The following is a 24,680-nucleotide window of genomic DNA, read 5'->3' on the forward strand; positions in this document are numbered from 1 at the left end:
ACCCAAAGCGGTTGTGGTCTCATCTATCTCATACATTGGTCTCATATATCCAAAAGACATTATTCCTGAAGTCTTATGATTTGATCACATGCAACTTTGCACATGTAAAACCTTTTTCACAAGATTGTATGATTCACAACATTTTTGTGCTCATCAAATAATTCAAAGAAGTCCTGCTGAAGGAGGTATTGTCATCCTGGAGGAGATCACTCACATCACTATAGAAAGTTTTCATATATTAAAAGAGATGACTCAGGGGGAAAAAAAGATGTTAAAATGCTCTGTCAAGCTCATTTGGATGCTGATAAAGTTGCTGGAATGCTAATAGAACCAGCAATTTCAAATAGTGCTCACTTTGTAGTTATATAGAGCAAGACACTGACTTCTAACCAACACTACTCATCCACACACCTGTTTCATACGGTCTCCATTACATATAGCTCCCTCCCACGTCACTCTTAGTTCATCCAAACCAGCTATTTTCCCCACTTATTTTCTGATTACTTACTAGCAGCCTATGCCAGTAGTTGCAGGGTGATAGTAGACTCTGCAATAACTGGAACTGGTACATGCTGGACAGGTCAACAGTCTATAGTCACAGAGCTAAAAAAAAAAAAAAGAGATGTCCAATTTAAAATGACCAGTTAACCTAACAGGCAAAGGTTTGGACACAGACACAGAGAGAACATGCAAGCTCCACACAAAAAGGCCTCTGCCTTCTTGCTGCTTCTGTAGCATAGATTTTTTTCTATTACCCTCTCTAAACAGTTGGCAGTCGAAGCATTAGTCATGAAATATTGTGGGCAGCATTTGTTTGCTATTTAAATAGACTCTCTCTTCAAAAATCGGACTTGAATCCAGGACTAAATGGATAAAATGTTGATTTCTTTTGTGTGAGGTCAGATATGAAATGGTTAGGTGGATAATGATTTGGAGCACTGCTGAAATTGTATGGCTGGTAACTTAAACTTTTTAGACTTTCCTACATTTAAAAGACCTCTTGGTTGTAATCCCCCCCCCCCCCCCCCCCCCCCCCCCACCACACACACACACCATCCAATCACCTGATAGTGTGCTCATTTGTGTGATTATGAAGCTAAAGGCGTGGATGATTATACTGGGACAGTAATGGCTGCAGTGGGTTCTGGAGAACATTATCTACACACTAAATACAGCAAGAGGAGTCCTAATGGTATTCCCCAACCCAGATGGAAACTAATAGGGCTACATTCTTAGCTTTTACAACTAATAGCAGTTTGTTAAGGGAGTCTATGTGTTCATGCATTTAACCTTTCAGCTGAAGAAAGTGCTGAAGTAAAGATATACAGTCACAGCCAGATTCAACACCCGAGGACTTCCCAGCTGTGAGTCATACAATGGTTTATTGATGTGTGAGGCATGCAGGAGTGGGAGGGAAAGCCGTCTTGCAGGAATCTCCAGAGTCCCTTCACAGTTCACCGGCCTCATTCTTTTTTTTTTTTTTTTAATAAAGAGGGATCCTCAGCATAGTGCAGCTCTACTTGGAAAGATGATGACATGCAACAAAACCCCCTTGCAACATTTGTCTCATTTATCTTTCTCCCATCTACTTCATGTTTTTGCACAAGCGCTCTCCAACCATATGTCCCAGTTTTTTTTTCTTTTTTTGCAAACCTCCCACAGCAATATTTGTGCATCTCTTTGAAAGGTTGACATTGTTACTAAATGAGTCAACAGTCAACATTTCCATGTATACTGCTCTTTGTGACATAAAACAATTCAAAATACCTGTCATTTTAACCAGAGTCGTTTTCAAAATAATACATCCAATTTATTCTTTGTGTATTTTTTCTGTCAACTGTAAAATGGCTAAATAGAAGATTGGAAACTGGTTCTTGGAAACTGCAAAGACAAATGAGAGAAAACTGGTATGGGAGGATGTTGCCTCAGCTGCGGAAGGCCACTGGAAATACAGACTCCTTGGGTTATTGTGAACTGACTACTAGACCATGTAGAAATTTCACTTCTGGTCTGAATAGCCCAGCTGCTACTTGTGCACATAGATCACGTATCTATTCCATTTCTAGCATGAATACACCCTTCAGCTTTTGAGGACACCCATGACTCATTGCCTTTGTGAGAACTTTCTAACTTTACCCAGTGACCCTGGCCACATGGACATCCATCTCATATTTATGAGATCGTATGTGATTATTCTTAGCAAAGCAGTGCATGACTGGACCAAGTTTGGAATATAATGTAAAATAACCTAAACTGTTATTTCCCTGGAAAAGAAAAGGTATAATAAAGATATTTTCTTCATGTTATTTTTATTGCACATCATGGCATTGAAAATTTGAATGCAGACGGTGATATTTTAGCCTAGTAACTTCGTTACAACTTCCTGTCTTATCCATAGACTGTTTTATTTTTGTGACATAGATAGCTAATATTGGCTTAAACGTGCCAGCTTTCTATAGCTGGTGTGAATCCTGCCTGTGTTTATGTCTATCTGAAACTGATTGCTTCATATAAAGCCTATTAACATGGATTTTGATTATACTTCACTATATTTTAGATGCAAAATTTTTACTTTGTACTCTGTGCCACTAAGTTTAAGATACTTAATATTTTGTAGAGCTTAAATATATAAATACACAAATAATTATGCTGTATTATAGTAACATAACGAAAAAGGTTCAGAATAAAACCTAAATGTGGTATGTTGTTTAAAGATCCATTGTGGATTAATTTTGTCACACTTTTTTAAAGTTAGCTTTTTATTTTTAATCTAATTTATTGCCTTTTAAAAGTCTATTGAGCATAAAAAGTCAGCTTTAATGTGATGCTGCTTGTGCTGTGCGTCCACAACACAAGACTAGTCTATTTTGTAATCCATTTTTAAATGCAGAGAACATTTCAGTTTTTGTTTTTAGTTTTGTATCAACCACTTTTTCTGTGTTTTATAAAGTTATATTAACCTCCACATCCACTATTATTAAATCAAAAACAATAAAATGTTTGTCCTTATTCTTTTCTTTAAATTTAACAATCTAATTAGTTCCCAGAACTCGAAAAAATTGAGGAAACTCGTTGCCTCAAAAAAATTGAGTAAAGCTTAGCTAAAAATGACTAAATTAGGACAACTTATTTATTTTGAGTACTCTGTACAAGCTCATTTGTTCCCAGAACTCAAGAAAATTGGATCAAGTTTACGTAAGATGACCAAGTTAGGGCAACTTACTCATTTTGAGTACACTGTACAGCCTTGTTAGTTCCCAGAACTCAAAAAAATTAAGGAAACTAGTTGCCTCAAAAAAAACTAAGTAAAGCTTACTTAAGATGACTGTTAGGACAACTTATACAGTGCAAGTCTGCAGTATTAAGAATAACTTGATATTTCTGACTGTACAATACTAATTGTTTACTTACTGACAAACATTTCAAGTTCAACTAAATGAAAAAACTATTTGTGGTAACCTGAATATGATTAAAAACAATTAACAACACTTTTTGTAAGGATGTTAAAATGAGCCCAACTTTTATTTTCAAACAGAACAAAGTATAACAGCCAACATACTGGACACTGTTCTGCTGAACAACAAACAGTTATATTGCCATCACTGTTATCTTACAATGAAACAAAGTCTCAGATGTAATTATTCTGAAAATAAGTTTAGGCCTACCACAAGTTTGTTTTGTACTTACTTATATAATCAAAATAAAATATTTATTGTTCACAAGTGCAGTCTCTGATTTAAACAACACATTTGCTTTGTATTCCAACACATGAGCTGGAATGTTGTAATATTTTATGGATGGCTTGTTTCGAATCCAGGCATTACTGCCTGAATGACTATCATGGATCGAGGTGATCCAAATGTAGGTGCAGAAGAAAGTCTTTAACTTCCCTTAAGTACAGTGGCAGTGGATGTGGGTTGGAGATGCAATGAGCTTGAACCTGCAGGCGACCATCTTCACTCTAAGAAATAAAATGTTGCATTTACTCCACCCAGTTATGTCAACCGGTTCCACATAACTGGGTTAGTGAAATATAAAATGTATGATACACTTAATTTGAACAGCAAATTTTAAGTACATCTGTCAAGCTTTGGCTAATTAAATGCAAATCACAAGAATGGTGTTGTATTAACTAAATATCATAATGTTGATCTAACTAACATGTTGACTTAAATTGACAACACTAAATAAAATCTACTCAACCAAAACAAGCCCTACTTACTCTATAAAATAAGATGTTGCATTTACTCCACCCAGTTATGTCAACCGGTTCCACACAACTGGGTTAGTGAAATCTAAAATGTATGACACATTTAATTTGAACAACAAATTTTAAGTACATCTGATAAATTGACTAACCCTAAACGAGCTCTACTGAAACTATAGGATTAAATTACTTACTCTATTTAAAGTAAATTGAGTCGGGTGCCCCCGGCCTCTCGGCCTGGGGCTCGGTCACTCAGGCGCGGCTGGCTGCCGGCGGAGCTCACGGGCGCATCACTGCAACCCCCCCTGGCTTCTGCTCCGCAGCTGCTGAGTGAGCCCTCATCTGGGACTCTCCTCAGCTCTTTCTGGGACAGTGGTCTGTTGGTCTTCCTTGGTCTCTTGTGTTCTGGGGGCCTCTGGATGTCTGGAGTTTTGATCTCCTCCATACCTGCTTCATGCCCTGGAGGACGGGGCTGTGGCCCCCCCCACACCCTCTAGCAGATTATTACAAGAAGGAACCTTTTAAAAAACAAAAAACAAGCGCGTCCATGCTCACAGGTGTACACACGGGTGATCACACCCACAAACTACACCCTTTTTGGCTTCTACCTCAAAGCACACTGTGTTCTGTTGATCTTATGTGCTGCACAATGATGTTTAATATTTGGTATTTGCTGTCATATTCCCATATATCATTGTGATGTTGTTTGTTCTGTTGCTCTTGTTCTCTTCTGCATGTTTTCTTTTTTCTTTCTCAGCAGGTGTCCCAGGTGATTGATATATGCATTTTTTTCTTCTCTGCCCGTTCTGTTGGTTTTTGTCTTTTGCCCTTCTCCCCGTCCCTCTTCTCAGCTGTTTCTCTTTCCCTCTTTCTTTCTCCCCTTCTTTCCCCCAGTCAAGTCTGTCCCGTATTCAGTAAGTGAAAATAAAAGAAACAATAAAAGGTGAATCAAATGGACCATTACGGCAAGGCTGGGATGGTCAATTTGGTAAAGTAAATCCGTTGGGCATCTTTCTTTGCCTTTAGACAACAATTCTGATGGCAAAAGAGCCAAACGGGACAGGCAAAGAATAAATAAATAAATAAAAAAAAATAAAAAATAAAAAAAAATAAAAAAAATATGAAGCTTTTGCAAAACTCTATCTAGTCCTGTGAAAGACCAAGTACACCCATACTGATTCTGTAGGAATTAGGATGGTAAGTAGCAGCCAGGTGCGGATCATCTGATTTTCTTCATTAATTAGCCGTCAATAAATGTCAGCGCCTCAATAAAAGCAGCACAATTCAGGTGTGTGTTAACACAATGCCACAGTCTTTCCAGGAATGGATGTCCCAGCAAACTGACCCCAATGGTAGACCATGCAATGCTGAGAGAGACTGCAAAGAACCCAAGAGCGATATCTCAGACTCTGTCAGTCTGTTACATATTAAATGTCATGACAATGCAAATGGAAAAAGACTAAACAAGTATGGCTTGTTTCATGTATGGCTTGTTTCCCAGGAGGAAACAGCCCAGGTTTGCAAAGAATTTGAATTCTAAAGGTTTGAATCAGAATAAACCACAGCACTTCAGTTTTGACTCAGGAGACAGACAACCTCTCTACTTTAAGTAGGGCTGTCAATGTTAACATGTTAGATTTATGCAATAAAAATTTGTTTTAACGCATTTAACTCAATCTGGAGTGCAGAATGGACAAACTTTGGACAAACTGCCCGAAATGCATTGACAGAGACATTTCAGGGATTTTGAGATGGGTTAATTGCGTTAAACAGACCTCAACTCATTATATATGTTGCAGTGAAACCATAAGAGAGGTGTGCATTAAAGAAAATGTCCACAAACCTCAATGAACTGAAGGAATCTTTTAAAAAAGAGCAAACAACCATATGAGAGTCACACAGAAAACCATTACTTAAAGTTATTGCTGCGCAAGAAGAAACAAGAAAAAAAAATAAATAAATAAATAAATAAAGTAAATTGAATAAATCAAACACAATTTTATTCAGTTAACCCAACTTTAATAACACTTGGTGTAAAATGTGCTGAAGCAAACTTTGAGCTGTTCAAAATTCTAGATCAATGCCTTTTTCCTAAACAAAAATATCTTCACATATATGCAAGTGCATATTAAGTACAGGAAGACATAATGCAGAATGTTAAAATCAAGTTATTAAAACTGGAAAGTGTTGTGATTCCAACATTTGTCATGGTCCGGGTGAGCACGGGGTTTTTCCACTCCGCTGGGTTCTACCTTCAGGCAGAGACTCCAATCAGCTTCCACACCTGGTTCCAATCAAATCACCTGCATATAAGACCAGCATTCACAACAGACCTCTGCCAGATCTTCTGCTAACCCATGTCAGTGCTAGGCTGCGAACCCCTTGTGAGAACCCTCAACTACTGCTTTTCCCTCACCGTGTTTTTCTTTGTCATAGGACCCACCTGGCAGTCACGTTTCCCGAACTACTCTCATTTCCGCCTGGACGCTGGTTCTGTCATCTGGTTTCTTCCTCTCCACCATCGGACTACACCTGCCTGCCTCCCTGCCAAGTCCCTCACTCCACGCATATTCTGGATCCTCTCTGGACACTCCTCACCCGGAACCCCCTGGACACCCCTTCCTCGCATGACACTTTAAACCTGCAACGCGTAAGCCCTAACCTCCATAGCCTAACCCTGCAGCTGTGATTCACTGGACTGCCACTGACTACTTGTCTCTTCTCATTATAGTGACTGCGTACCTCCATCCAAGCCGCTGCCCCTTTTTTCCATCCGTGAAATCCAGCACCTAGCCATAGCACTCAGTTTCATGTTCACAGTTTGGCCTCACAGTTCATAGCATTTCATAATTCATAGCATTCATAGTCTCCTGTTGTGTAATTTCACTAGACACTTGTAAATAAAGCACTGTGTTCACGCCCGTTTTGCCTCCCTCTGTGTCTGCATTTGAGTCCACACCCACAGCCGGGCCTTCTCGGCCGTAACGGTAAGATCTGGCCACAATATGGACTCAGCAGACGCAGAGCGGACAGCCATTCAGAAACAAGGTGCAATCCTAGATCACCACGAGCAATCCATTCAATATCTCCTGGCTTCACAGAAAGACCTTGGTGAGGGACAGGCTAAGATCTTTGCTGCCCTAGAGACTCTACAAGCTAACCTCGCTTCCGTGCCGCGTCCTGCCCCCGAACCCGCGCCCCCCGCACAAGACACACAGCCATCCACTTCGTCCCCTGCCTCGGCTTACGCGCTCCAAAGTGGGCCGATTTTTCGCGACGCATCATCCCCGGAGCCCGAACCTTTTTCTGGGGATCCGGGGAGCTGCACGGGGTTCCTACTTCAGTGCGATCTGGTATTTGGCCGCTCACCGCGCACCTTCATTGACAACGCCGCTCGGATTTCCTATTTCATAGGGAAATTACGGGACCGTGCTCTAAAATGGGCAGAAGCATACCTGTCAAGCCATCCCCTGCGAACTTGCTCTTATGATGACTTCCTGGGTGAGTTTAAAAAGACATTCACTCATCCTGTCTCTGAGGGCAGTTCGGCCCGTAAGTTGTTAAAGCTGCGCCAGGGTCGCCGTAGTGTTGCTGATTACCTCATAGATTTTCGAACGGCCGCCGCGGAGACGGGGTGGCCAGATCACGCGTTGCAGGGAATCTTTCTACAGTCCCTGAATGATAACATGAAAGATCAGCTTGCTTCACGGGATGAGCCCGCTACGTTTGAGGAGTTAGTCTCCCTTTCTCTCCGTATTGACATCAGGCTGAGAGAGAGGGAGAATGAAAGGAACTACAAACCCCAACGTCCCCTCCTCCGCCCACTTCCGTGTTCGTTTACGCCAGCCCCACCCATAATGCAGTCGCCTGTGTCGGCCGCCTCTCCCTCCGTCGTGGACGCGGCGCCGGAACCGATGCAGATCGGCCGCGCTCAGCTGCCGCCGGAGGAGAGAGAGCGTCGCTTTCGTGCACGCGCGTGTTTTTATTGCGGGTCGACAGAACATTTAATCGCAGCATGTCCCAAGAGGGGAAAAGGGCCAGCCCGCCAGTAGATTCGGGGATACGGGTGGGCGGTTCTCATAGTGATGATAAACCCCGTTTGCTTCTCACAGTCAGTTTAGTTATCAACCGTGCCACGCACACCTTTCAGGCCCTGGTCGACTCCGGTTCAGAGCAAAACCTAATCAGTTTTGACCACGCCACACGGTTAGGATTGCACCTTGTGCCTTTAGATCCGCCCATTTCTGCGAAAGCACTTAATAACCAGGTCTTTGCACAAATAACTCACCACACTGAGCCAGTGACTGTAATCACTTCAGGAAATCATAGGGAGGAGCTCACTTTCTTCGCCCTCTCATCGCCTGACACTCCCCTCACATTCGGCTACCCTTGGTTAAAGCTACACAATCCACACTTGGATTGGTCTGGACGGAAGATAATAAGCTGGAGTGTATTCTGCCATGCTAATTGTTTGAGGTCGGCGTGTCCCCCGGGCCCCGAGGAGCCCTATGCGTTGGAAGAAACAACCCCCGATCTCACTGGTGTGCCCATGGAATATCACGATTTCAAAGAGATTTTTAGTAAGAGTAAGGCGCAAGCTTTGCCGCCTCACAGACAATATGACTGTGCCATAGACCTTCTCCCCGGTGCTCCTTTGCCCTCCAGTCGATTATACAACATATCTAAACCAGAACGTGTTGCTATGGAGAAGTACATCAGAGAGTCACTTGCTGCTGGAATAATTCGACCGTTGTCTTCACCTGTTGCTGCCGGATTCTTCTTTGTGGGTAAGAAGGACGGGTCGCTACGACCATGTATTGATTTCCGTGGTCTCAACGACATAACTATAAAGAATAAATACCCATTGCCACTCATCAGTTCTGTGTCAGAGTCCCTGCAAGGTGCCACTATCTTCACTAAGCTGGATCTTCGTAATGCTTATCATTTGGTTCGCATTAGGCAGGGAGATGAGTGGAAGACGGCCTTTAACACGCCACTGGGCCACTTCGAGTACATGCCCTTTGGACTAACGAACGCCCCAGCCGTATTTCAAGCTGTGGTGAATGATGTTCTCAGGGACTTTCTGAACAGATTTGTGTTCGTATATCTGGATGACATACTCGTATTTTCCAGATCGCTCCAGGAACATCACGCTCATGTCCGTGCTGTCATCCAGCGCTTATTGGAGAACAAACTGTACATAAAGGCAGAAAAGTGTGAGTTTCATGCATCGTCAGTCTCTTTTCTTGGTTATATCCTGGCAGGGGGGCAACTGAAGACTGATCCAGCAAAGGTCAAGGCAGTCACAGAGTGGCCGGTGCCCACATCCCGTAAGCTTCTCCAGAGATTCCTGGGCTTTGCCAACTTCTACAGGCGATTCGTCAGGAACTACAGTCAGGTAGTTGCACCTCTAACACGCCTCACGTCTACAAAGCACCCATTCACGTGGCCTACCGAAGCCGACAGAGCTTTCAACAAGCTGAAACAACTGTTTACAACAGCTCCCGTGCTAATTCAGCCCGACACCAGCAAGCCCTTCATCGTTGAGGTGGACGCATCAGATGTTGGAGTGGGGGCAGTGTTGTCTCAACATACTGGTCCATCAGCAAAGTTACAACCCTGCGCTTTCTTCTCGCGTCGCTTGTCTCCGGCAGAGAGAAACTACGATATTGGGGACCGTGAGCTGCTTGCTGTGAAACTAGCATTGGAGGAGTGGCGGCACCTGCTGGAGGGGGCTGAGCACCCATTCATAGTCTGGACAGACCATAAAAATTTAACATACCTACGGAATGCAAAGAGACTAAATACACGCCAAGCCCGTTGGTCACTGTTTTTTGCCCGTTTCAACTTTTCTATCTCATATCGCCCAGGTACCCGGAATGTTAAGCCAGATGCTCTCTCCCGCCAGTTCGAAGCTGCCTCAGAGCGGTCAGGGGTGCCCTCCATACTCCCTGCCAGCTGTCGTGTAGGGGCTGTCACATGGGAAGTAGACTCCGTCATTCAGCGGGCTCTGCAAACAGAACCTGATCCCGGCACCGGTCCAGCTAACAAGCGCTATGTACCCACAGCAGCCCGCACCAAGGTTTTGGAATGGGTTCACACGGCCAAGTTCACAGGTCACCCGGGCCGAGGTAGGACAGCTATGCTACTGAAGAGACACTTTTGGTGGGAGACGTTGGATAGGGATGTACGTGAATACGTAGCTGCTTGCACGGTTTGTGCTCGTAATAAGTCCAGGAATCACCGTCCTTACGGACTGCTTCACCCACTAACCACCCCACACCGGCCATGGTCACATATTGCGTTGGATTTTGTAACAGGGCTTCCAAACTCTGCAGGAAAGACTACCATACTTACCATAGTTGACAGATTTTCCAAGGCAGCACATTTCATAGCTCTAGATAAACTGCCCACTGCTTCAGAAACAGCTAAACTGTTGGTTGAACATGTTTTCAGACTCCATGGGATCCCTATGGAAATAGTGTCTGACAGGGGTCCCCAGTTTGCTTCTCAGGCCTGGGGAGCCTTTTGTACGGCCCTGGGGGCCAAGCCCTGTTTGAGCTCAGGCTACCATCCACAGACCAATGGCCAAACTGAGCGCCTGAACCAAGAACTCGAGACCACTCTTCGCTGCGTCACTGCCCATAATCCAGCCTCTTGGTCCACATTCTTGCCGTGGGTTGAATATGCGCATAACACACTCACCGCCTCGGCCACAGGTCTTTCACCTTTTGAGGCGTCCTTAGGTTACCAGCCACCTCTGTTCCCCGAGCAAGAAGCTGAGCTTGCGGTGCCTTCTGTCCAGCATCATCTGCAGCGTTGCCGCCGGGCCTGGACGCGGACTCGTGAGGCGCTGTTGCGCGCTGTGTCTCGCCAATGCCATTACGCCAACCAGCGGCGCACGGCGGCTCCTACTTACTCTCCGGGGCAAAAAGTGTGGCTGGCGGCTAAGGATATCCCGCTCCAGGGAACCTCCCGCAAGCTGTCTCCGCGCTATATTGGGCCTTTCGTGATTGACAGGCTGATTGGCCCTGCGGCAGTCCGGCTCACATTGCCTGCATCGTTGCGGATCCATCCGGTGTTCCATGTTTCGCAGGTCAAGCCAGTGTTGTCTAGTCCTCTGTGCCCTCCTTCCGACCCCCCTCCTCCCGCCCGGCTCGTCGATGGTCATCCTGCCTTCTCGGTGCGGCGTATCCTGGACGTGCGTCGGTGGGGCAGGGGCCGGCAGTTTCTGGTGGACTGGGTGGGGTACGGGCCTGAGGAGCGTTCGTGGGTGTCTCGGTCTCTGATCTTGGACCCGGCGCTTGTTTCTGATTTTTTCAGGTCTCGTCGCGTGTCCGGGTCTGCTCGGTCGCCGGGGGGCGATCGTTGAGGAGGGGGTACTGTCATGGTCCGGGTGAGCACGGGGTTTTTCCACTCCGCTGGGTTCTACCTTCAGGCAGAGACTCCAATCAGCTTCCACACCTGGTTCCAATCAAATCACCTGCATATAAGACCAGCATTCACAACAGACCTCTGCCAGATCTTCTGCTAACCCATGTCAGTGCTAGGCTGCGAACCCCTTGTGAGAACCCTCAACTACTGCTTTTCCCTCACCGTGTTTTTCTTTGTCATAGGACCCACCTGGCAGTCACGTTTCCCGAACTACTCTCATTTCCGCCTGGACGCTGGTTCTGTCATCTGGTTTCTTCCTCTCCACCATCGGACTACACCTGCCTGCCTCCCTGCCAAGTCCCTCACTCCACGCATATTCTGGATCCTCTCTGGACACTCCTCACCCGGAACCCCCTGGACACCCCTTCCTCGCATGACACTTTAAACCTGCAACGCGTAAGCCCTAACCTCCATAGCCTAACCCTGCAGCTGTGATTCACTGGACTGCCACTGACTACTTGTCTCTTCTCATTATAGTGACTGCGTACCTCCATCCAAGCCGCTGCCCCTTTTTTCCATCCGTGAAATCCAGCACCTAGCCATAGCACTCAGTTTCATGTTCACAGTTTGGCCTCACAGTTCACAGTTCATAGCATTTCATAATTCATAGCATTCATAGTCTCCTGTTGTGTAATTTCACTAGACACTTGTAAATAAAGCACTGTGTTCACGCCCGTTTTGCCTCCCTCTGTGTCTGCATTTGAGTCCACACCCACAGCCGGGCCTTCTCGGCCGTAACAACATTTTTAACATTAACATGACTTAATTTAAACTTGCTTCGGGTACAATGGAAAACTCACAATACAGTCCTATAAACAACAAGTAGAAATGACTTTAGTGGCATTTTTGTCCATATTTAAAAAACCTTTTTTTTCCCCCAAAACTTAAAATGAAGTCCAAACTTAGGAGCAGTCTTGTTCAATGTAGCTGGATGGTGGTAAAAGTTCAACATGAACAAAGCATGCCAAAAAGTATGAGGCCTTGCAGAAGTTCTTGCGGAATTCAAACTGAACAGTTTATAAAGTGCAAGGAGATGGGTTTGAGAATCTTGTAACCAGTTCAGTGTCCTCTATAGTTCAGTGCAGGCTGTTTCACTCAAGCAGTTTGTTTTTCAGAACTTGCACATTCATGGATAGGTTGTTCCCATCCAACTCCATCAGCACCTTCTGAAGAAATTCAAATATGTATTTCAGGTGCTTTGGGTACCTCAGATTTAGACTGTAGATTAGTCCAAGCAGGAGGGCACACCCCTTTGCCACATCACTAAGAGCTTTCAGCACAGTGTATCCTTCTATGATGACACCAATGTCCTCAGGTGTATCTGCAGAGTCTGCTCCTTCATGTCTGACAACGCAGACTCCTAAAGTCAGCTGCTCCGTTTCTCTTCTTGCACTAAGATCCACATCCTTAAAATGAAAACAAGGGGGGGGGGGGGGAGTTACTTGCATATAGATACATATGAACAAATGAGCCCACCTTCAATTTACTATCCCAAATTAAAAAAACCAAACAAACAAACTGATCTTTCCCCTTTTCTAACTTACCAAGAATTCCTTGAACAGGTCATCTGGCTTTTTATTTAAGTAGACACAGATAGTTTTTAGGACGCATTCCCGTCGAACATCAATGCTGATATTCTGGTGGAGATAAGAACTCAATGTGAGACAAGATTTTGGTTCTTTTCCACCTCTTCCCAAACCAAAGTCAAAAATATTAACAGATGAGTGATTAGCGATGAGTAATTAAACAATGTTTGACAACTCACATTAGTGACATTCAGTGAGGTTAATGATTGGTTAGGCACTGACTCTTCTGAGTCAGATCAACAAATATATGAACACAAAACTAGAAGCTTTTCAATTTTGACAATACATGAAAGCTTTCACTTTTGCTTTAATCAATTCTAGACTGTTCAACAATATAATTATTAATTGTACCCCTAAAAATGTTAAAATGAAATAGAAGATTAGAACTCGGCAATATGGATTCAAAATCCTATCACAATATTTTCTGGTATTTATTACGATAACAAGAGTTACAATAAAAGATAACAGTAACCACAATCACATCTGAGCCACTTTTGTTGCATCTACTGACAGACAGAACTAGCTGACCAACATAAAATGAAGGGGGGAACACACAAATTGTCACTTTGATAATCAATGGAACTGATACAAGGAGTTAAATGCATTACATATAGCTGTATTAAACATAATGCTGCATTTTAATGACACAAGATAAATGCATGTCTTACACTTTAATCACTGATATTAACACTAAACCAGATATCAACACGGGGTAGAATTCCTTCAAACAATGTAGCAACTTATTTGATGCATGTTTCTAAAATACACTATACATATACAGTGGGGCAAAAAAGTATTTAGTCAGCCACCGATTGTGCAAGTTCCCCCACTTAAAATGATGACAGAGGTCAGTAATTTGCACTAGAGGTACACTTCAACTGTGAGAGACAGAATGTGAAAAAAAAAATCCATGAATTCACATGGTAGGATTTGTAAAGAATTTATTCGTAAATCAGGGTGGAAAATAAGTATTTGGTCACCTCAAACAAGGAAAATCTCTGGCTCTCACAGACCTGTAACGTCTTCTGTAAGAAGCTTTTCTGTCCCCCACTCGTTACCTGTATGAATGGCACCTGTTTGAACTCATCATCTGTATAAAAGACACCTGTCCACAGCCTCAAACAGTCAGACTCCAAACTCCGCCATGGCCAAGACCAAAGAGCTTTGGAAGGACACCAGGAAAAGTATTGTAGACCTGCACCAGACTGGGAAGAGTGAATCTACAACAGGCAAGCAGCTTGGTGTGAAAAAATCAACTGTGGGAGCAATCATCAGAAAATGGAAGACATACAAGACCACTGATAATCTCCCTCGATCTGGGGCTCCACGCAAGATCTCATCCCGTGGGGTCAAAATGATCATGAGAACGGTGAGCAAAGATCCCAGAACCACACGGGGGGACCTGGTGAATGACCTGCAGAGAGCTGGGACCAAAGTAACAAAGGTCACCATCAGTAACACACTACAACGGCAGGGAATCAAATCCCGCAGTGCCAGACGTGTTCCGCTGCTGAAGCCAGTGCATGTCCAGGCCCGTCTGAAGTTTGCCAGAGAGCACATGGATGATACAGCAGAGGATTGGGAGAATGTCATGTGGTCAGATGAAACCAAAGTAGAACTTTTTGGTATAAACTCAACTCGTCGTGTTTGGAGGAAGAAGAATACTGAGTTGCATCCCAAGAACACCATACCTACTGTGAAGCATGGGGGTGGAAACATCATGCTATGGGGCTGTTTTTCTGCCAAGGGGACAGGACGACTGATCCGTGTTAAGGACAGAATGAATGGGGCCATGTATCGTGAGATTTTGAGCCAAAACCTCCTTCCATCAGTGAGAACTTTGAAGATGAAACGAGGCTGGGTCTTCCAACATGACAATGATCCAAAACACACCGCCCGGGCAACAAAGGAGTGGCTCCGTAAGAAGCATTTGAAAGTCCTGGAGTGGCCTAGCCAGTCTCCAGACCTTAACCCCATAGAAAATCTGTGGCGGGAGTTGAAAGTCCGTGTTGCTCGGCGACAGCCCCAAAACATCACTGCTCTCGAGAAGATCTGCATGGAGGAATGGGCCAAAATACCAGCTACTGTGTGTGCAAACCTGGTAAAGACCTATAGTAAACGTTTGACCTCTGTTATTGCCAACAAAGGTTATGTTACAAAGTGTTGAGTTGTATTTTTGTTATTGACCAAATACTTATTTTCCACCCTGATTTACGAATAAATTCTTTACAAATCCTACCATGTGGATTCATGGATTTTTTTTTCACATTCTGTCTCTCACAGTTGAAGTGTACCTCTGGTGCAAATTACTGACCTCTGTCATCATTTTAGGTGGGGGAACTTGCACAATCGGTGGCTGACTAAATACTTTTTTGCCCCACTGTATTTCATTCTTCAAACGGATAGGATCGCTGGCGCTCCTGGTGCTCATTACTGACACCAGGGAGCATGCGCGGTAGATGTTGGGAGTAATTTTAAAGCTGCAGTTCTTAGTAGGCAAGTTGCAGCTTAACATGAATCGTAAAACATTTTGGGAAATTACACCGAAGTGGGCCCAATAATATTTGTTAAATGCCTGACTAATAACACCTGTGAGAGGCATACAAGCTAGAATGCTAAAAAATTTTTTTACCAGACATCATTTGTTTTAAAATAAAACATACAGAAGTACTCCCGAAAATGTCGGATGTTTATCATTTAGTACACATTAACCAAATATGTCATCCTTAAATGGTTGTACTTACCAAATAATCCTCAAATGGCAATGGATTTTATCCAGGCTTCTGAGCATGATGCAAGTTTCGGTTGAAAATGGCGGTTGTTCAAACTTCCACACTGCACATGTGCAAACTGAGAAGTACGGAGAGCCTGTTAGGACAATCCTCTTCAAATTAAAGTGCTGTTCATTTTAAATGAATTTTTTACGTTGGATTTAATGTACTGCATTTTGTTGTATTGAAATATTGTGTTTGTAGCTGACGCTGAAATGTTTGTGTGGGTTGTCATGACAACACCAAAGTGAATCTGAGATCGTTATTGTTTTCTATTTGTTTTCTTTATTTGCTTCTCATGCTTGTGTACATTTGCAGTAGGAAAGGTAATCTATGAATCCAGTGATATATCCTGCTTATAAGAAATGTTTCTGTTAAAATATTATTGTGAAGTAGTCACTTCCTGTGAGTTGCGGGAACCGGAAGTTGTGCGCGGGAGAGACAAGACAGAACGTTAACACGGCGGACTTTTCGGAATATACAACTTTTCTACTGCTGGTTTTACAAGGCGTACATGGTAAAAATTCATTATGCTGTTATTTGTTTAACACTTGTGCACCTTGTGAAAGGAAATAAGTGGCTGAGATGAATATCATATGTGCTATTGATATTATTTTACTTGTTTCTAGTTTTCACGGTGCTCCATGATTGTGAGAGGAATAAAAGAATTGTGGACATCAGTACGGAGCGTGGATTCTTTCGACCAGAGTAGAAACAGTGAAAACGTGTCCCAATCCATCTGGAGGCTTCGGTGTGCAAAGCTCTTCTCATCCTGCAGCAAGCTACAGGTCTCGGATGCTTCTCATCCTGCAGCGAGCTACAGGCTTCAGTGGACACGTTGCTTTGCATTTTGTGACAACCAATCGGGAGCTGCAGATTCAGCGGACACTCCAAGAAGCGGTTTCAGGCTAAAGCGTGAGTCCTCAGGCCATATTGCGCAGTTATTATGCCTCGCGAGTTGATGGATAGAACATGAGCTACAAATTTGCTGTAATGGACAAGGAATTAATAGTGTTCAAATTTCGGACTGTGTAAAAAAAAAAACAACGGACAATCTGTTGAAGTTCTGGAAATTATTGTTGTTTTCTTACCTGTTGTTTGCAAGCTTCATGAAGGCTGAAACTGAAAATGTATTTGCTGTCATACGTAAGAATCTAAGCTAAGGTTCCTTTGTGTTAATTTTAATAATTCTCCGCCTATTACATCCATTCTTGTAATTACCTTAGTTATCTTGTCCTCTTCATAAGATACCCCCTTTAAAGTCTGAAAATGTCTAAAGATGGTCATAGTCACCCTGATGTTATGTCAGAAGTACAAGATGCAGGGGATTTGGAAGAGGAAAAAAGTGTAGTGTCTGAGAAATCTGAGACAAAAACAAGAAAATCCTCTCGTGAAAGGCGATTAACGCCAAAAATGCAGGAACTGAAAGATCAAGAGTTAACTCAAAAGGAGAAGAGGTTCAAAGCAACATACGAGAAATGGAAAAGCAACGTAAGAGACATTCGCACAAAGTTAAAGCAAGTATGCTCTGAGAGTGACATGTATGATATGATGGATGAGGCTGAGAAGCTAGAGTCTGAATTAAAGGAACAGTATGACAGAATTCGACTCCAAACCTCACCAAGTCAAGAATTTCGAAGAAAGATCGATGCATGCTCAGCCGTGACGGCCGACTTGCTGCAGCTGATGAGAGTACGTCTGACTGAAGATGAAGGTGAGTTTGACACGGTGGCGGAAAGATCAAGGTTACGCATGCTACTTGATAATGAATATGCTAGGTCCATATATGGATCCACAGCCTCCAGAGTTACTGCACCCAGCTGTCACAATTCTAACCATCTCTCAGAGTCACCTAGCATTTCAGCTATGAGAGCGGAAGTGGCTGCTCAGCTGGCTGCAAAGAAAGCCAAAATTGATATGGAAGCTGCCATCGAAGCTCAACGTCAGCAGTTGAGAAAACTTGAAAATCAGAGGGACATTGATGTAATTCAGGCAAAGCTAAATGTCTACACTGAAGAAGAGGGAAGGGATGGGACATGCAGTCCTCCATTCAGCAAAGTGAGTGATGCACACCCCTTCGCTCACCACATCCCAGATCAAGAACGGCAGGTTGTGCAAAACGAGACATCATTGGTCCAATCGCTACAAGAGTCATTAGCTCTTACTCGCTTGCCAACTCCAGAACCTTCTGTATTCTCGGGCGATCCTCTGAAGTTTACAGAATGGAGCATAAGCTTCAAAGCCCTCATAGAGAGACGATGCTCTGACCCTGCAGACAGGCTATTCTACCTGCAAAAGTACATAGCAGGTGAGGCAAAATCCTCTCTTGAAGGCAGCTTCTACAGAAAAGATGAAGAAGCCTATCAACAAGCATGGGATAGGTTAAATGCTAGATATGGCCATTCCTTTGTAGTGCAGCGGGCTTTCAGAGATAAGCTAAATGGGTGGCCGAAGATTGGTGGAAAGGAATATCTCAAGTTAAGAGAGTTCAGTGATTTCCTCCAAACATGTAGTAATGCCATGCCTCACGTAAAGGGCTTACAGGTTCTTAACGACTGTGAGGAGAATCAGAAAATACTAGTCAAGCTTCCTGATTGGGTGACAACTAGATGGAACCGTTATGTCACAGAGCAGCTAGATCGGGGCAACGACTATCCAAGCGTTCATGAGTTTGCTTCCTTTATCTCTAAGGAGTCACGCATCGCATGCAATCCAGTGTCATCCTTACATGCCTTAAGGCACTCTGCAGAGGCACCAGCAAGAGAGATGAAGCGTTCAAAAGCAAACACGTTTGCCACAAATGTGAAACCCCCAATTCCATCAAGCTCTACCGCCAAATCTGACCCTGGTGAAATCAAGTTGGGAGATGCAGGGAAACCAAAGAAATGGACCACACCAACACAAAATTCCAATAATGGCCATTGTATTTGCTGTAGTGAGAACCATTCCATACATAAATGCAAGAGGCTTATGGACATGTCTGTAGAGGATAAGAAAAAATGCATACTTGAAAATAAGTTGTGTTTTGCATGTCTAAGAAGGGGTCACAATTCCAAAGACTGTAGGAACAGGGCCATGTGTGGCATATGCAGAAAGAGTCACCCAACGCCATTGCATGAAGATCGTTCTACAGCAGCATCAACACAAGGCGCAGTTGAAGAAAGTACGTTGTCATTATCATGTTGTGTGAGTGGAGGTGAAGGTGGGAGTACATCAATGATAGTCCCAGTGTGGATCTCAACACTTAGTGCTCCGGACACTGAAACCCTAGTGTATGCACTATTGGACACTCAAAGCAGTCACACATTTGTTGATCAGGAGGTGTGCGAAAAGCTACAAGCAACAATGGAACCAGTGAAACTTAAACTTTCCACCATGATGGGGAGAGACTCAGTCGTGAAGAGTCAAAGAGTATGCAAGCTCAAAGTTAGAGGATTTTCCTCTAATGTTTCCATCAGTTTGCCTCCAGCCTACACAAGGGACTTCATTCCTCTTGACCGCACACATATTCCCACTTGCCAGACAGCCAACAAATGGAAACACCTTGTAAGCATGGCCCAGGAGATACCCCCGTTGATGGACTGTGGTGTTGGATTGTTGATTGGATACGACTGCTCCAGAGCGTTAATTCCAAGAAGGGTCGTCACTGGGGGTGACTATGAGCCTTATGCTATTGAGACGGATCTTGGTTGGAGCATTGTGGGAAGCGCACCACAGCGTGTGCAGGCTAAAGATGTGACTGGTTTTTGCCATCGAGTGTCTGTCAGAGAGGTGCCACCCATAACACCATTTGCTGTCATCAAGGCCCTGGAGTCTGATTTTGCAGACACAAAACCTGGTGACAGAAGCATATCTCAAGAAGATATTTGCTTCCTGCAGATCTTGAAAGACAGAATCCAACAAAATAAGGATGGTCACCTGGAGATGCCTCTCCCTTTCAAAGCACGTCCGCATCTCCCAGACAACAAAGGGCTGGCGTTAGTACGGCTGAAGCATCTAAAGAGGAAGCTGGACAGAGATCCCAAATTCAAAATAGACTACGTGAGATTTATGGAAGGTGTCTTCAAGGATGGAGATGCAGAGAAAGTGGAAAACCAAGCAGAGCTGGGGAAAGTCTGGTATATAAGATAAGATAAGATAAGATAAGATAAGATAAGATAAGATAAGATAAGATAACCTTTATTAGTCCCACACGTGGGAAATTTGTTTTGTCACAGCAGGAAGTGGACAGTGCAAAAGTTATGAGGCAAAAATTAGAATACAATAAGAATAAATACAGTACACAACTGTCAGTGTTGGGGAGTAACGGAATACATGTACCGCCGTTACGTATTTAGAATACAAAATATGAGTAACTGTATTCCGTTACAGTTACCGTTTAAAAAGGTGGTATTCAGAATACAGTTACTTTGTTGAAATAAATGGATTACACTGCGGTACTTTCCTGTTTCATTTTGTCGCGGATCAGGACTGTTTGGGTTTTGTTTGACAGCTACGTTCTGTTGTTCCAGGCGGCAGCGTTACGGTTGCCATGGTTACAGGGCGACGCTCTCTCTCTCTTTCTGCGACTGTGTGTTTCCTGGGTGAGAGAGCGCCTTTTCGTTGTTGTTGTTGTGCTAAGCTAACAGGCAGAATGCTACAAGCATAGCTCTAAAGAATGTAGCATCATGGCCAGTGTAGTCCGTGCTGCAGGGAGAATGCACTGCCATACACGTTATGTGTCTGTGAGCGCGAGGAGGGAGAAAAAGGAGAGTGGAAAGGTACGAGTTGTCGTCGAGGAAAAACGGGAGCTGGAAGCATGTAAATATAATAATAACCACTGCAGCCAAGAAGAGTGCCTGACGAGCCCAGTTGTAAGTAAGCTATTTAGACTCGACTGTACACCGTGTTCGTGTTTTCCTCCGAAAACAATAAGTTCCGTTGGAGCAGTCTTTCAACGCCTCTCTCTGTCTCTCGCAAGAAAAATTGACCCACACAACAAAGTAAAGCTATTTTTCGGCTATGAGCCGACAGGGACCCCGCCGTATTAGTCAGAGGTCCCTTTACTACAGTTCGGAGTCGCGGACCTTCAGTAATAGTAATAAATCACACAGCAATAGTACATTCACGTTGTTGTAAAAAGCACGATAATATATTAAGTAATCCAAAGTATTCAGAATACGTTACTCTCATTGAGTAACGTAACGGAATACGTTACAGAATACATTTTGGGGCATGTATTCTGTATTCTGTAACGGAATACATTTTAAAAGTAACCTTCCCAACACTGACAACTGTACAGAATAGAATAAAATAAAATACTATATACAGTAGAATAAAATAAAATAAATATACAATAAGATAAAAATAGAATACAAATACAAATACTATATACAACTGAGTAAAAATACAACGATGACAGAAAGGATTATTGCACTTAGTATTATTGCATATGTATGGATGTGTGTGCTTGATCAGTTAAAGTCTTTATTATGGAGTCTGACAGCAGTGGGGAGGAAAGACCTGCGAAATCTCTCCGTCCCACACCGTGGGTGCCGCAGTCTCCCACTGAAGAAGCTGCTCAGTGCTGTCACAGTCTGCTGCATGGGGTGGGAGATGTTGTCCATCAGGGATGACAGCTTAGCCGCCGTTCTCCTGTCCCACACCAAGGAGTTTACCACCCCAGAAAACCAGGAAAAATCAGAGTGGTTTTCGACTGCTCTGCAAGGTATGAAGGCACCTCCTTAAACGACCATCTGCTAACAGGACCTGACCTCACAAATAGCCTAACAGCCGTGCTGTGCCGCTTCCGTAAACATCCCATCGCAGTCATGTGTGATGTGGAGAAAATGTTCCACAGGTTTCATGTGAGCGAGGATGATAGAGACTACCTGCGGTTTCTCTGGTGGGAAAATGGAGACACAAACTCTGAACCCAGAGAGTACCGCATGAAGGTTCACCTGTTTGGAGCATCATCATCCCCGGGCTGCGCCAATTATGGCATGAAGCACCTTGCCAGCCAATGTGAGAAAGAGTACCCCTCCGCAGCTAACTTCATCCAGAAACATTTCTATGTCGACGATGGTCTCATAAGTGTAGAGTCGGTGGGTAAGGCAATTGAACTGGTCAAAGAAGCCCAAGCCGTGTGTGCCAAAGGAAAGCTGCACCTTCACAAATTTCTCTCCAACAGCCGAGAGGTCCTTGACTCTGTCGATGTTGCAGAGCGTGCTACGGAGGTAAAGAATGTTGATCTTAATCTCGAGGATTTACCAGTTCAAAGAGTGCTAGGTATAAGGTGGAATGTTGAAAATGATAGCTTCTCCTTCAAGGTGTCACTTGAGGAGAAACCAGCAACGCGCCGAGGGATTCTCTCAATTGTGGCCTCCTTGTATGACCCTTTGGGGTTTCTAGCCCCAGTCATTCTTGAAGGGAAAAGAGTGCTGCAGGAGATGTGTCAGAGAGGCACAGGGTGGGATGAGCCAATACCCAAAGGCTTGAAGTTAAGGTGGGAGACTTGGATGAAGGATCTGGAGAACCTGGAAAGAATTGAAATTCAAAGATGCTTCATACCTGACAGCCTTGGCGAGATTCAAAGAGTCGAGCTTCATCATGTCTCTGATGCAAGCAGTCAAGGGTATGGCCAGTGCTCTTACATCAGAGTGGTAAGCAGAGAAAGGGTATGCTGCTCCTTGGTCATGGGCAAGGCGAGGGTTGCACCAACCAAAATAGTTACCATACCGAGACTTGAGTTAACTGCAGCAGTAACCTCGGCATCTGTGAGCAGCATGTTAAGAGAGGAGCTAGAACTCAAGGTTGATGACGAATATTTTTGGACAGACTCAAAGGTCGTGCTTGGTTACATCAATAATGAAGCAAGAAGGTTCCATGTGTTCGTGGCAAACCGCGTGCAGAGAATTCGAGAAACCACCGATGCACAGAAATGGTACTATGTTGACACAGGAGAAAACCCTGCTGATCATGCCTCGAGAGGCCTCAAAGTAGCTGACCTCATCAAGTCAAATTGGTTCTCTGGTCCCAGCTTTCTATGGGAAAGAGAGATAGCCACAAAACAGGCTACTTCAGATTTGCTGGTGGGAGACCCAGAGGTGAGGACTATTCAGGTGTTGAAGGTTGATGTAGCAAGGCAGTTTGACATCCAGAAGCATCTGCTGCGGTTCTCAAGATGGACTACAGCTGTCAACGTCATTGCTCGTATCCAGCGGCTGGCAAAGAGGATCAGGACCGCTGAGCCTTTAAGCGTGGAAGAGAGAAAGCAAGCTGCACAGACTCTCGTCAAGCTTGCACAACAAGATGCCTTTCAAGAGGAGTTAAACACACTCAGCCAGAAACTAGGAAGGCTGCCTTGCAACCACCAACTCTTTCAGCTTGACCCATTCCTCCAAGATGGCATGATGAGAGTAGGAGGAAGACTGAGGAAGGCATCTGTGCCTCTTGAGTTAAGACACCCAGTGATCCTTCCTAAAGATGGTGCTGTTACAAACCTCATCATTGCACACCATCATACCAAGATACAACACCAAGGCAGAGGACAAACCCTCAATGCCCTGAGAGCCAATGGTTACTGGATCACTGGTGGAAGTAAGGCTGTAGCCCAATACATCAGGCAGTGCGTACAGTGCAGGAGAGCCTGCGCGCCACCAGAGGAGCAACGGATGGCAGATCTACCTAGTGACCGTGTTGATCCCACACCACCATTCACTTATTGTGGTATGGACTGCTTTGGTCCTTTTCACACCAAACAAGGTCGCAAAGATCAAAAACGGTACGGCCTCCTCTTCACATGTTTTTGCTCAAGGGCAGTGCATATAGAGATGTTGGAGGATTTGACGACTGACGCATTCATCAATGCTTTGCGCTGCTTCATTGCCCTTCGTGGAGCTGTTAGGCACATTAGGTCCGATCAGGGAACTAACTTTATGGGGGCAAGAAACGAGATGGCAAAGGCTCTGAAAGAACTTGATAAGGAAAGAGTGACTGCATACCTAGCAGAAAATCAGTGCGACTTCCAGATGAATACGCCCCACTCTAGTCATGCTGGAGGTGCATGGGAGCGTCAAATCCGGACAGTGAGAAGCGTACTGAGCACGGTCCTTGCCTGCAGTGTGGGAAGGTTGGATGATGCTTCATTGAGGACATTCCTTTATGAAGCTATGTGCATCGTGAATAACCGCCCACTCACTGTTGATAACATCAATGACCCCAAAAGCTTGGAGCCACTCACACCGAACCACTTGATCACCATGAAATCCTCAGTCCCACTTCCACCTCCAGGTAAATTCGTCAAGGAGGACCTGTATGCTAAGAAACGGTGGAGAAGGGTACAGTATCTGACTGAGCAATTTTGGCACAGATGGAGAAAGGAATACCTGGCCAATATTGCTCTGAGACAGCGATGGCATACACCAAGACGTAATGTGGAGGTGGGTGACATTGTGATTCTCAAAGAGGAAGATGTTCCTCGCAATGAATGGAAACTTGCTAGGGTTGTGGAAGCACATGAGGATGATGATGGACTTGTACGGAAGGTGACAATCCAGATTGGTGATCGAAAGTTAGGAAAGGGAGGCGAACGCCTCGTCCAACCCTCAATCATTCAGAGACCCATTCAGAAATTAGTGGTCCTGGTGAAAAACAGCTAAATGGGAAAAATGTCATTCATTGATTAGATTTCCCTTCTAAAAT

The sequence above is a fragment of the Rhamphochromis sp. 'chilingali' genome (assembly GCF_963969265.1).
Source record: "Rhamphochromis sp. 'chilingali' genome assembly, chromosome: 2".
In the NCBI taxonomy this organism is placed as follows: domain Eukaryota; kingdom Metazoa; phylum Chordata; class Actinopteri; order Cichliformes; family Cichlidae; genus Rhamphochromis; species Rhamphochromis sp. 'chilingali'.